Source organism: Chenopodium quinoa, unplaced genomic scaffold (assembly GCF_001683475.1).
Source record: "Chenopodium quinoa cultivar QQ74 unplaced genomic scaffold, ASM168347v1, whole genome shotgun sequence".
Classification (NCBI taxonomy): domain Eukaryota; kingdom Viridiplantae; phylum Streptophyta; class Magnoliopsida; order Caryophyllales; family Amaranthaceae; genus Chenopodium; species Chenopodium quinoa.
Window position 1 is genome coordinate 6,103,642 of NW_018742390.1, and position 13,148 is coordinate 6,116,789.

The following is a 13,148-nucleotide window of genomic DNA, read 5'->3' on the forward strand; positions in this document are numbered from 1 at the left end:
GCCATTTATCTATCTCATCTTAAAAGGATGCAACACAAGATACCGCCTCCAAGGGATCTTTTACAAGAGCTTGGGGCTTGTTAGAATAATTATGAACCACATTAACACTAAAGCACTTCTCCTCTGTCATGGGCTTTTAGGGGTATTATTAAGATTAAAAATAATTTTATCGTCCCCTACTGATAGTGTTAATTTGCCACTTCTCACATCTATAATTGCTCCTGCAATGTTAAGGAATGATCTACCCAAAATGATTGGAGTTTGCATATCCTCTACCATATCAAGAACAACAAAATCAACAGGTATATAAAATTTACCTACTCTAACAGGAACGTCCTCTAAAACACCTAGGGGGTATTTAAAAGAACGGTCGGCCATTTGTAGAGTAATATTAGTAGCTTTTAATTTACCCATATTTAACTTGGAACACACAGATAATGGCATAACACTAACGCTAGCACCTAAATCACACAATGCATTATCAATCCTTAGATTGCCAATATGACAAGGGATAGAAAAACTACCCGGATCTTTTAATTTAGGTGGAAATTTTTTTGAAGTACGGCACTACACTCTGTAGTGAAAGCTACTGTCTCTACCTCACTAATAGACCTTTTTCTTGTTAATATTTCCTTCATAAATTTTGCATATGTTTGTGTGATTAATTCAGTGAAGGGAACTGTTACCTTCAAATCTTTGACCATCTCTAGAAACTTACCAAACTGCTTGTCCAAATTTGTTTTCAAGTGACGATTGGGGAATGGAAGTTTGATAAGTTTCTTTGGAGCATTATTGCTCTTATTTGGAGTAGCCACCTCTCCTGGAGTCGTACCCTACAATGTAAAGTTAGATATATTAGTTTACTCTTTAGCCTTGCGGGGCTATTAGCTACATTGTCAGGTTTAACAGAATCAAGATTAGCATTATTTAATAAAACAGGTTCATCATTTCTGGGAATAGGGGGCCCTTCATAGTTTGAACCACTCCTTAGAGTAATTGCATAGGCTTGATCCATAGGCCTGGTCGGCAGTGCTGGCAGAGCTCCCTGTTGGCGGGCTTGTAGAGTAGCGGAAAGTTGCGCAATTTGATTATCTACAATTTTATTATGTGCTAGGATCGAATCAATTTGGCATCTCTACTCTCCATGTGCTTCTGCATATTAACTAGCATCGCTCTAATTTCTACCAAAGAAGGGTTGGAAGATGAGGAGGGTTGTTGTGGTTGGTTCTTCTGGCCAGCATTGGGGTGGTAGTATTTCTTCTGTTGTTTTTGTGGCACTTGGGGTTCTTGTGGTGGTGGTGGATTTTGAACATTTGTACTCTGGTAGGAAAGGTACGGATGATTCCGGTACCTAGGATTGTAGGTGTTGGAATATGGGTTATTCTGCCTATAAGCTTGAAAGGCATTAACTTGCTCCACGGAACTCCTGCAATATTGTTCCCAATGACCTAAAATTCCCAATTTTTGCAGAAAATCTCATTAGCATTATTATTAATTGCAGAAACATTGGCTACATTAGCAGTGCTAAGACTATCTAATTTCTGGCAGATAGAGATTAATAGAGCTTGCAAAAAGGATACAGAGTCAACACTATGCTTCCCCTTGTTAGCAAAGCCCCTAGGATTTCCACATTGGGAATTATGTATCGCCATATCTTCAATAACTTGACCTGCATCATCAACATCAAGGTTCATAAACCTCCCACTAGCTGCATAATCTAAGATTATTCTAGATGAATTTCCAATGCCATTGTAAAAGGCTTGGATTAACTGTCATTGTGCCAAATTATGGTGGGGGCATTCTCTTTGTAGGTCCTTGAACCTCTCCTAAGCCTCATATAAAGTTTCATCAGCTTCTTGGGCAAAGTTTTGAATTGCACTCCGTAGTACAGTTGTTCTCTCTGCAGGATAATACTTGTTATAAAAATTCAAAACAAGAGTTTCCCAGTCAGTTATACCAAGAGTGGTTCTATTTAAACCATTAAACCATAATTTGGATTTTCCAATTAAAGAAAAAGAAAAGAGAGTCTCCCTGATTTGGTCTTGTATGACCCCAGCTTGCCTGATGGTATTACAGTACTGACAATAGTCTGCAATATGAAGATCTGGGTCTTCACCCTTAGCTCCACTAAATTTCTTCCTTTGTATCATCGTTATAAATTGGGGTTTAATCTCAAACTGTACCCCATCAAGAGCTGGAGTGGGAGTAAGGTGTGGAAAATCTGTAAGCTTTGGTTATGAGTAATCACTAAGCTTCTTTGGAGCCGTCATCTCTGATTTTGGATCTGATGATACCTCTGAATCGCTAGAATTAGTTGGAGAATCTCGGTGATTATTATTATCAACAGAATCCGCCAGAATTTGCTTGTAAAGCTTCTTTTGTCTATGGAAGGATCGTTTGATCTCAGGATCGAATGGGATGTAACCTGATATATGGAAGGATCGTTTGATCTCAGGATCGAATGGCATGATTTATAATCTGCCAGAATTTGCTTGTAAAGATTTTTCCTTTCAGATACACTTCTCGCGCCCGGCCGGGCGCGAGTTCGGGCGCCAGCCTTGCTTCCCTCGCCCGGTCGGGCGCGCCTATGGGCGCCAGCCTCTTCGGTCGGGCGACACTCTTGGGGCAAGTTCTTGTATAGGCCGTAGGCCGACATAAATGTTGGATCCCTAAGCCAACTGACCAAAGGGACCCAGTTCTTAGGGACGGCCACCATCTTGCCATCCTTGTTCACCTTCTTAACCCCATAGTACTCAAGCTGGTATGCTTGGCTAGGGTGGACGGGCGGCTTGTACGGCTTGTGGACCCCATGGCCAATCTTCCATTCTTGCCACTTGGAGACACGGTCGACCACCACCATATAGTCTTTGGTTGTACTAAGAATGAACCAGCCGTCCGTGTGTTTCTCCAGCTTAGTCATGGAGTGCATCTCATAAAAAACCGGAAAGTCCGACTTAAAACCCTTGCAGATGCACGTCACAAGGTACCCGAACACGTTCAGCCAACTGTTCGGCATCACCTGGAAGAGGGCTATGTTGTACTCGTCCAGAACAGTGCGGACGAAGGGGTGAAGAGGGAAGCAAAGCCCAACATCGAAGGCGACCCTATAGATGCAGAAGGCTTTGCGTCGAGGCCGCTCATCCTCCCATGCGGCCACGGCGTGAGATTTCCGTGGCACAACCAACTCGAAGCCGTCTCCCAAGTGGAGGAACTCCTTGTACTCCTCGAATCCATCATTGAGGTAGCCCAAGGCTGTGCTACCCACTGTACAGGCGTACGGATCCTTGAAGTTGTCAATGTTGGCGACCGGAGCCTCAGTCGTCTCTTCTCTCTCGGTCGTTTCCCCTTCGGCCTCGGCCTGTTCTTCAGCTTCCTCATTTTCTTAGTAAGGGGTAGTGCCAAATTCAGAGGACAACACTATGTCCAAGTCTGCAACCTCGGCCGAGCTTCAGCCCCTAGAGATGCGGGCGCCCCCAGATGAGGGAGGCTCTTCAGAAACCAAGGGACTTTTACCCTTGTCTTTAGCAGCGGCCGCCCTGGCTTCCGAAGAAGGCCCACTACGAGGGGGAAGGTCGGACGGTTCGTTAATTGAGACTCCAACTCTTGGCCTGTCCAACCTGCTACGTTGGAGATGGGGTGGCAAGGGAGTTGAGGAGGACGACCTAGAAACGGCCTCCCTAGAAGAGGTAGGAGGTCTCTCACGAGATCGCAACCCGGCCGATTTTCTGGCCGAGTTGGTTGGTTGTGAGGACCTTGGTTCAGGGGTTGGCTCGGACACCCCAGCAGCAGAAGAGACGCCCTATGCACGTTCCTCCTCAAAAGAAGAAGTTACTTCCACGGCCGAGCAATGAGTGCCCGTGGAAGCAGTCGTAGGAGTGGTGGAAGCAGTTTTTAAGTCTATATTGTTGGGGTCGTAAGGAGTTCTAAGGTTCACCAGACTGTCGTCTAGATTTCTAACCGCATGAAGGTCATGCATTTGCATTGTTCTTCCAATGTTCGACTGCAGGGACAGAGAAGAGTAGGTGGAGGTGAGTTGGTACGCACTAGAAATGGACCCACTCCATAAAGGAGACGACTCGTCTCCGTCCACTCAAGACTCCTCATTCCCAGGTGAACAACCGGCCTCATGAGGAAAAACGGACGAAGCCGAGTGTTGAGCACGATTTAAAAAATGAAAAGTAAAAAAAAATAAAAATACAAGTAAAGGGAAAGAAAGCAGGCGGCCTACCTCTGTACGTGTAGAAAACTTGAAAAGTCTTGAGGGTTGACCGAAAAACTCAAAAATGCACCCAGAAAACTCAAAGGCACGGCAGAGCTCTTGAAGATTTAAAGAAAATAGCACTTTCTCTCTCTAAAAGCTCTGACTTCTCTCTAGAAAATGCAAAGTTCCAAAGTGTGAAAATGAGGTCAAAGCCTTTGTATATATAGGCAAAATTTATGGGGGTAAGATGGTAAATTCACCTTTCCCGCCTAAAAAAGATGAACGGTTATGATTTGAAAATTTAACCTAGAATTTGAGGGGGCAAAAGGACAACGCCGTTAGAATGAACGGAAAAGAAGACAGCCTAATGACGGCGCGTCCAAAAATAAACAGACAAAAAGACGGAGCTAAAGCTTCCTCCTCAATAGATAGACGTCCGCTTTTCTCTGAAAATCGAGGCGGCTTACTTTGTCCGCTCCCTTCGCAAAGATCGGCGTCCGCTTGAATTTTTAGGCGGACAAAAGCCGTCTGTCAAAATCCTAATATACTCGTAAGCATCAAAGCAAGTAAAAGTCAGAGGAGGCGGTCGATATCGTTCGAGCCACCCCCTCTAAGGGGCAAATGTTTGGGACAAAAATACCCCATATACGTGGACCAGTCCCGTAGCAACACGTGGCCCAATGAAAGGGTGACACATGTCACTATGGGAAGATGCCACGTATTCAGGTTAAAAGCACTCCAGTGCGTGGGCCAATTCTATAGCGACATGTGGCCCAATGAAAGGGTGACACGTGTCACTACCGGAAGATGCCACGTGTTAAGGGAACATAAAACCCTTGAAATCAGCACAAAAGGGGGCGTTATTACATCATGGCCCAAATCCCGAGAGATATCCCTAAAAGCCGCAAAACGGCGCCCTCATATTACACGTGGCATCGCATGATTGCGCAGCCAATCACGTCACGTAATTCTAGGGTACAAACCCTAAAGGGGCACAAACTCCCACCCCTATAAATACCTTAATCATTTATGATGGGAGGGGTGGATGGTGACATAACCTTAAAAAGTGCATTAAAGAGCTCCAATTTCTCTCTACTTTCTCTCTCTAAACTTTCTGTTTTCCGATCTCTAACTTGATCGTCGGAGGCGAATATTCCGGTAAAGGAATATTCGTTCATTTTGCAGGTGTCCGTGTCTCATTGCCTGAAGAGCGCGACCAGTATCCTAGGAGATCACAAAAAACCCCGAAACATATGATGTCAGCGGTTGCTACTTAAGGTATATTTTATAGATTGGTTACCTATGCCTTTTCAACTGCGGTTTTGCTTGTGCTTAAGGGTCTTCCCATTGACCCAACTTATGTCTTTTGTGGCCTTGCCTCTGAATCGGTAAAACATCTTGCCAGTTCACAAAGATGCTTCGGGTGTCTGTTCCCTGGTGTCTGGGTTTACAGCTTTTAGTTCGTTTCATTTATGGTTTGCAGATGTTGTGATGGGTTATTCATCTTCAAAGGACTGGTGTTATTTGGATAATTTCTTTTGCCTATGTTGGACGATTTGGATGACAAGGAATACTGTTAGATTTCGTTCGGAGGTTTACTTCCCCCAGTCTATTATGGATTTAGCCTCTAGTTGGAGTAACAAAAGTCAGGAGGCTCGCAAGCTGGTTGTTGTTTCAGTTTCTCCTCCTCCGGGGTTCACCTCTCGTCCCTTAGTTCATGCTGTGCGAGGTAACCTACGGGACGGTTATAACGTTTCCCTACTTTTTTATGGTGCATGGGAGCAGGGGAGTTACAGTGCTAGGACAAGTTGGTGCTTATGGAGTTCTTCTTCTCAATATACTGGTGGTGGGGCCTAGGCTAGCTCTGCTCTTCATTCGGAATTATTATCTTATCTTTGGATCCTTAAGCATGCTTATCAGCGGGGTTTATTCAGATTATGTTGCTTACTGATTGTATGGCTATTCCTTAATTGCATTTGGATTTTGGGCCATCAGATATTTCGGTTATCTGGATTCTTGATGAGATACGTCACACCCTGTCTTCTTTTGTCGACTGCTATATCCAGAAGGTTCCAAGGTCTTCAGTGGCTACTGCTCACTCCCTAGCTAGTGTTGCGCATCGTAGGGAGTTGCTTTATTCTTTTTTTTATTTCCCTTTGTAAAAAAAATAAAAAAATTCTTTCCTATTATTACTGCGTTTTAATTACTTGCTACAAAACAAGCCCTAAGTATTTTACTTTAAATATCAATACAATAGTACTTATCAATATTAACATGAAGTAACTTCGAGTGGTTAGAATATGATCTTGCCATTCCATATTTTTCAAGATGATTTACAAAAATATGATTACTTGAAAACTTATTTACATTTTTGCGTCGGAATAAAATTAATTACGGAACTACTGTCCACATAGGCTTGGATTATTTTATTTTTGTTTTTTTAATTTTTTAGAATAAAAATGCTATCTATGTACTAAAACCGCTACCACAAGTAGCGGTTTATGTACTAAAACCGCTACCTTTGCTACCTCAAGTAGCAGTTTATGTAACCGTTACCTAAGGTAGCAGTTAAACCCTTTATAAATTGCTACTCTGTATCTTTACTTGGAGTACTGAAGACAAACCGCTACCTTAAGTAGCGGTATTGTAGACACCCATTTGTTTCTCCCCAAAACCAAACCCAGTGATGAATACCTTTCATGTCATTTAATTATCGAACAAAACAAAAGTGTGAAAAGTCTGGTGATTAGGATGTTTTTATTAAAATATCTCTTATTTCTGTTTTTGAAAATATTTCTTTTCTTACCTTATTTATGAAAAACATGCATTCCATTTTAGTTTGGTCCATGATAAGGGTCCAATAATAGTGTAGTTGGATGGGGTTGAAAAGATCTTTCCAACGATATATTATAAGCCCAATTCCGATGAATAATGAGGAAGTTATGGCCAAAATACTAAACTAGGCCCGATTTGGTTTTTATATGCGGCCCAATGATCTAAAGGAGGGCCTATTATTAATTATCATTCCTAAAGCTATTAGGATTGATTATAGTCTTCTAGAATACTCTAGAAGGTTCTCTTAAATCCTAATGGAGTTAGGATTGATAATTATGTTTCAAAGAGCTTGAAATTGAATAAAACTACTCCTTTTTAGAATCCTTGTTTTGTACGAAGTGTAATATATTCAGATTTTATTTTATTGCCTCATAATCTTTATCCAAATTTTACATGGTTGGATAGACCTTGAAATTATCTTTCCAATGATATATTATAATATTAAATCCGAGTTATAACGAAAAAGATATTAATGGAATATCATGAAACTCTATTCAAAACTGACACTGTCCTATTATTTTGGCCATATATTTTTATCTACAAAGTATTTTAATCTCATTATAATTGGGTTTAAAAGTAGACTTCAAGAGCTTTCCAACGCCATATTATATGCCTTATTTGGAGTTCTGGATCAAAAGATATGATAAAAACAAAATCCGTAAAAACTGCTGTCCATCGAGTTTTATTTCGATTCGAATTTGGATTCTTTTCTTATTCTTCGACCCTCTTTTTTCTCTATAAAAATAGGTCATATCTCCCACTTTTTAATCACCAACTCTCAACCAAAACTCTCTAATTCTCTTCTCTCTCTAAGCTGAAGCTTATTCTCTCTCTCCCTCTTTCTAGCCTAGCCTTTTACAAACACAATTCCTCATACATTAGCACTAGACACACCTACCCAAGTTCGAAGTTGTCTTCGCCCTAGACGTGAAAGGTTTGATATTTCTAAGGGTTTGGTCCCAAATCTCTCTTTCAATTATTTAATTTAATTGTTTGATTTTATTTTCCTTGAAGTTACTAACGTGTGTATTTTGCTATTAGAAAGAGGTGCGAGGCATCCAAGTAAGTGCTTTATGTAACACCCCAATAATTCTCTCTTTAAACCTGTGAGTACCCTGAACAAAATCTAAGAGAATTACTGGCGTGCTACCGCTACGTGTTCAAACGTTAAGGCTTTATTAGTAAATAGCAGCGGAAAAACTAAATCATTTTTAGATAAGTTTCAAAACCAATAACCAAAACCAAACTAAATCTTACAACTTGGAACCATTAAGGCCCTTATCCAAAACCCAAATTAGTTAAAATAGTATAAAATGAAATTGAGTTTAATGAATTCAAAAGTAAGTAGCAAAATAAGTAGTGAAAAGTAACCAACACTCCACTCTAAATCCCACAACCATGATACGAATGCTGAATGTGTAAGAACTTGTGGTTAATCTGCTCCCCAATATTACAAGTGTAAAAATTGGATCGTCACAGGGTCATTGAAAGGCGAAGGCCATGACCAAAGAAAGACACACAAAGCACGCAATCAGCAAAGCTAATTACATACAGGCTGCGAAATAAGTTAAGAAATCCCTAACATGCTACTAATAATCAAACATCATGCATCATTAAATTATAGACTCAACACACGACTCAACTATCAATTTTATTAAGTCTTCACTAGTTGATAGTAGCTAACTTATTTATTTATTTCATTGGATTAAGCAATAAACAAGATTTTCCAACCCATGCTCCATTTGGAACATCAATAAAAGAAAAAACCCGTGCTCCATTCGGAAACATCAATAAACATCCAACGACCACGGGCGCGACTCCGTGACTGTAGTTAGTATGAGATATCACCTAACTCCTAGTTTTAAAAAAAATATATATATGAAATAAGAGACTCGTAGATCAGACGGCCTCAAGAAAAGTACACGGCTAATACCCCATGTACCCTAACCCCTGATTGTCATTACTCCAGATGTGCACCAATCCAGAGTTTTATTGCTCATCCATCTTGCACTTTACGTGATTTACAGGTTTAGACTTAGTGATGACTCGTATGCATAACAATACAAACATTCTAAACACAATTCAATCAAACAAGGCAAGTTTCCAATTTCAATTCTTGATTTATTAGTGACAAACAACACTTATTATTTATTCCTTTACTACCTCGGTGTATAAGCACTTTGAGTGCATAAAGGCACCCCAAAACCTTAACCTCGTCTTATAAGACTTGAATTCTTTTTTACTTATCCTATTTTCATAATCATGAATGAGTAATAAATTAATCTTTACACTAATCGCATACCTTTGCCACTAAGCGCACCTTGCATAATTAGAGCACAAATAATACTTGCAATATAAAATAGTGCACATCATATGAAATTCACAATGTATAACCAAACAATTTAACCCAGTCATCCAAGATACATGATAATAAGTTCTCGATCTGTCCTTAAACATGCACCTAAAAGCAAGGTTTCGTAACTTGTACGTACCTTGAATAAACGAATTGATATGCCACTTTACTATCTAGAAATCACCTTCAATAAACTCCTCTCCTAAACCAAACAATAACATCTCAATCAATACCCAATCAATCAAATTTACAGCAATACTAACTTACTTTAAAACCTTCAAAATCCAAATCCAACAACACTTTAAAACCTTCCCTTTAGTTAAAATTAAAGGTTTATATATAGTTTTTTAAATTTTCTTCATAAAAACCTTAAAATACACTCTTATACATGAAATTACAGCAAGCTTAAAGTTTGATAAAAATCTTAAAATTATTTAAAAAGCCCTAATAATCTCCCTTTTTTAATGGGCGATTAAACCCTCTTTATAAAACATCAAAAGTAGTACTTAGAAACTATTTCCAGCACTTAAAACTTCAATAAAAAAAAACATATATTTATGATTAGTTAACTTTAAACATAATTAATTTTATTAATAAAACTCAAGGATAATATTTTAAGCATAAAAAACTTCGTTAAAATCAAAAACTGCCCGAAAACCATATTTAGAGGCTGAATTTGGCCACGAGAGGGTGGTGCTCACTACATAAAGTAGTGAGTCTTTTTTAAAACGTTGTTTCCACATGGAAAAAAAATACGTTTTTATCAAAATCGAATGAGTTCAGAACCTGATCGGGATTAAAACGGGATTAGTATTAATGAACGGAAATCTAAAATTTAAAACACGAATTTAAGTGTTTAAAATAATCTGAAATTAAGTTAAACTAATCCGTAGTTATAATCACCAAAAATTTAAAACATCATTAATATAAAAGCCCCAAGTCAATTGTTCATAAAAACCCTAAAATCATGATTTTCAATAATTAAAAACCCTAAGTTATAAAATCTACAAAATCTTAAAATTATGACATTTATAAAATCTGAAATTATAAATTTTAATCATCAAAATACAATTTGATACTAATTAAATTAATTTCAAACAATAAAATCAAAACCCATAAATCAATTATTATAATTACACAAATTAATAAAACAAAGGAGAAAGAAAATAAGACTAACCTTTTTGTGTGGGAAATTTTTGCGGAGTCATGGGGTATTTATAGGAGAGAATTGTAGGTTAAATAAAAAGATTGGGCCTCATAAAAATAATGGGTCAATTAAGTAAACAAATGGGTTAGGCTTGCTTGATTGGACATAAATTGTAGAATAATGGTGCATAAAATAATTTATTCAAATAATTTTCGACCCAGATTAATAATTTGAAACTTCTGAAATTAAATTCCGAAAAATAACAAATAAATAAAATAAAAATTTCATTTATAAAATATTTAAAAAATACGGGGGTTTACACTTTAATTGTTTAATTGATATTATGATATAGAGATCATGTTTAGGTTGTTATTTTTATTCCTAGTATCATGTTAGGATGTTTTTCTTAATTTGATGTTTAGGGTGACAACAATAAGTTCCTAGTATCATGTTTAGGGTAAAGAATATAATGTCAATTATGATTTCTAAGATGTCTTTTATTGTCTTTCCTAATAGTATCATGTTATGGCTATATATTTGATCTTTGATGTTTAGTGACATGATAGGGTTTGTTATTAATCTTGTTAGTATCATGCCTAGGATCTTGCTATTATTATTATACTTTAACATGATTATTTTTATGATTATTATTATGCATATTATGATTATTATTATGTTGCTTGATATATATTTATTGTTATTGCTTGATCACACCTTTTATGCATGTTTAAAGGAAATTTGTACTTGTAATCACGCTTAATAAGATAATTAATAATCTTGTTTAGGGTTATTTTGATTATAATTCAAGTGGTCACCAATAATAGATTTATTTGTACATTAATATTCAATCAACATAGATAAATAGGTTTAAGGTTAAACCTATTGATTGCATGTTAGTCAGAAAGCGCACATGAATACGATCAGAATAAAGTAGAGGCTTATTAATAGAGCTAGTTTGTAGGCATCGCTCGAAGTGCGCCTACGTTAAAGCATGTGTGAATATGCTTGGCACTCATAGGAAGTGGAAATTGACATATACGATTAGGGACAAGGAAAGTAGGGAGCCGCCAACAAGTTTTTAAGGAACTTGTAAACCGTTCACGGATCATAAAAGGCAACCACGATTAAGGGACAACGATAGGCAACAACGAGTGACCCGTGAAGGTTACACCCCATTCATAATCCATGAGATTACTAACTCCATATGGTTCGGAACCACGAAAGGAGGATCGGGGATGATGGTACGAAGTGAGTCATGGAGTCACATTCGCCCGTATTGGCCTCTACTCGATTCTTATATTGAAAAGCATTCCTATGATCTCAAAGGCATGCAAACAAAATATTCAATTTGCTCCAAACTATTATTAAGCTAAATTGGTTGAATATTAATGCAACACATAATTCTAAAATATTAGTGATCACTTGATTAAGCAACAAGATTAAAAAGGAACCTAAACCGGTTGTCCAAATTATCCTATTAGGCGTGATTTCCAATTACATATTCCCTTTAAACATGCAATATGGTGTTCAATAAATATAATAGAATAAACATTAATATTGGAAGAAATTTAACAATAATAATGTGAGTCAAATCAAATAATAATAAACCTAATCATGATACTAGCAATATAAAAATAAAATAAGAGTAATTAAATTAATTAATTACTCACATTCCGCGTGTTCCTTTAAATTGCTACATCATGAATAAACTGTTAGTAACTTCAATAAAAATATAAATCAAATGAAAATTAAATTAAATAAAAATTATATTTGATTTGGTCCAAACCCTCAGTTAATTATAACTTTCACGCCTTGGTTTAAGTATAGAACTACGGGTATTGTATGGACTTCTTGGAGTGTTTAGGGGAAGGAATAGTGAAAGAATAGGGTGGCTAGAATTTAGGCTAAATAGGGAGAAGAGAATTATTTTATGATCAAGCTTGTTGATGAATCAAAAAAGGGGAGATATGACCTCTATTTATAAGAGGAAAAGAGGGGTCGAATCAAGAAAAGATAAGAATTCGAATCGGATAAAACTCTTGCGATAGACAGCAGTTTTTGCGGTTTTTGTTTTTATCATATATTTTGAACCACAAATCGGAATAAGATGAATAAGATATGGTTAGAAAGATATTGAATTATAAATTTTAATCCAATTGGAATCAGATTAAAATATTTTGTAGAAAAAACGATATAGCCGAAATAGTGAGACGGTGTCAGTTTTGGATAGAGTTTGACATTTTATTCATATCTTTTCCGTTATAGCTCGGAATTGATATTATAATATATCATTGGAAAGATAATTTCAAGGGCTATCTAACCATATAAAATTTGGATAAAAACTATGAGGCACGAAAATAATATCTGTCTATCTTTGAACGTCTTTCAATTCGGATGTAAATAGGATTTTCAAAAAGAAAAGTTTTATTCAATTTCAAACTCTTTAATCTTATCTTTTCAAAAAGGATAATTAAGATCTTTTATAAACTTATAGAGGCTTCTAATTAATCCTAATTAGATTAGGAATTGGATTAAATAATTTGGACCCTCTACATGATCATTGGGTCGTAGGTAAGGTGGGCTTAGGTTCAGTTTGGGCTCATTTTAATATT